We start from the raw sequence: 2,540 nt of genomic DNA, 5'->3' as shown, positions 1-2,540 counted from the left end.
AAGTTTCGGTTTGACGTAACCAAGCTGCCATCTGATCCGAACACTAAATTAATGCTAGAAAAACGTGAAATACATTACATATGAAATGGAAATTGAGGACATGTAAACAATGTATTAAAAAAATATAATAAATAATTATATTATTAGCGTTCACTGAGTAAACAAAAGGAATGCAATCAACCCATGTTGCATGGGATTGCACAAGCTGCCGTGAGGCTGCGTTTGGTACTGCATCACCTCACAGCCTTTGCTGTAGGTATCTGGGAAATATAGACAATGCAGAGATTTTGATTCTAAAAAATATAAATAAACAAAAATAAAAGTCAAAATGGGAAACACCTCCGAAGGTCGTAGAGAATGAGAGGGCAAACATCCTGTGGGACTTCCAGATCCAGACTGATAGGATGGTAATGGCGAACCAACCAGACATTGTAGTGGTGGATAAAGAACAGAGGAAAGCCGTTGTGGTGGATGTGGCAGTGCCAAGTGATGAAAACATCAGGAAGAAGGAACATGAGAAACTGGAGAAATACCAGGGACTCAGAGAAGAACTGGAGAAAGCATGGAAAGTGAAAGTGACAGTGGTGCCTGTGGTAATTGGAGCACTCGGGGCAGTAACCCCCAAGCTGGAGGAGTGGCTACAACAGATACTTGGAAAGACCTCAGACCTCTCAGTCAAGAAAAGCACAGTGCTAGGAACAGCTAAGATACTGCGCAGGACCCTCAAGCTCCCAGGCCTCTGGTAGAGGACCCGAGCCTGGAGGAGAAACCACCCATAGAGGGCCATTTTTTTACATTTACCGATGCAATGATGGCGAGGATGATAACAGGTGATGCACGTTCTAGATCAGGGGTCGGGAACCTTTTTGGCCAAGAGAGCCATAAAATGCCACATATTTTGAAATGTAATTTCGAAAGAGCCATACAATAATGTAGTGTCCCTTCCCCACACTGAGGCACGGAGACTTAACCTCTTTTAAAGTTTTTTATTCCGATTACTGCAGACCGCAACAAACGCCGTTCAATTAATTCAGCAACTCCTGAATCTCTCCAGCCGAGACGAGAGCGCTTCTCCCAACTTTATATTCCCCTGCTCCCGCTCCAGCCCTCCCATTTCCCTTATTCGGCCCATAGCTGAACCCCATTGGTCCAAACTACCTAACAACAGGCTGAGCGACAGAACTGAGAGCCAATCAGATCTCTGCTTGACGCGTTCAATGAACTCCAGAACTTTTAACGCGGCCCAACAGCCAAGTTAAACTCAGTCCGCGACAATTTGTTTAAAACTAAATATACAAATGAATGTGTGCATTTGATTTAATTTCAACATTTTTAAAGTACAATAAGTCTGTGGATTCTTTTTAATAACATTGTTATTCTGTTGCTAATAAATGATGAGTATTTCTCGTGGTAGTTTTGCTGATGGTCTAGTCTGGTTGATACGTGGTGAGTTTCTGCTTCGTGCAAGCGTTGAGACTTTAAACGTGATCGTAGGTCTGAATGTTCTGTAGATGTGACAAAGACTGCTCACATGCAGACGGGGAGCCAAACATATACTCACACGCCGCAGTGGGTGACAGGCAGCGGGTTTTACGTTTTTATAATCCCTGCGCGATTCACCTGCTGTCCCCACAACCCCTCACCCCCACCCTCTGCTTTCTCCCTCACACATCCCGTCCCCGCATCTGCGCGCTCTTTCTCAGAGACGGGAGCGCGCAGTTTTAGGCACGTCAATTCACAGGTTTCCAGCTGGTACAAACTCTGTGAAATTATAGATAATAGTAACTGATAGCGCTGGCGCAGATTTCTCTCTCTAAGCACCGCTACTACTGCGCGCCTCTGGCATCGCATCGCGCCCGAGAAGGACTGGTCTAATGAAAAAAAAAACTATAATTAAAGATTTGTCTGCGAGCCACATGTGACCATCAAAAGAGCCATATATGGCTCGCGAGCCATAGGTTCCCGACCCCTGTTCTAGATGGAAGCATATTTCAAGAAAGAAGTAAAATCTGCCGTACCAAACTCAAACAAATTATGTCCACCCACCCAAAGCAATTTTTGCCAGGAAAGTCAGAATCAAGACCGCCTAATGGGCCCAATCTGGCAATGCTAACAAAAAGTATAGCGCCTCACTTTTAGTGTAGGTTAAGTATACTTATAGTACACTAAGGGTTGTGATGGATTGATTGAATGAGACATTTGAGTTTTGTATCTGAACTTGTCTTTAATGGCTCAAGTCACCCACATTATATCAGAGCTCACTTTTCGTTACATTTTTAAAGATACATTCAATAATTCATGTTTGACACGCCTGTTTTCCTCGGATTCTGCATTCTTTGCCAGTTTTCTTTCGTGTAAGTGACTCCTAAAATATAAATGTTTAGGCCAGTGAAGCTGTCAAAGCTCGGTGAGGAAAATCCATCTGAAATTCTTTTCAACCAATGATGTGCTCTCAAGATGAGGCTTTTACCGAATCACATAGCAACAGTCTGAAACCCAAAGGATTAGTGTCATTTATGTTCCACAAGAATTGTAGTCAG

This window comes from Oryzias latipes, chromosome 10 (assembly GCF_002234675.1).
Source record: "Oryzias latipes chromosome 10, ASM223467v1".
Lineage (NCBI taxonomy): Eukaryota > Metazoa > Chordata > Actinopteri > Beloniformes > Adrianichthyidae > Oryzias > Oryzias latipes.
This window is presented reverse-complemented; position numbering follows the sequence as displayed.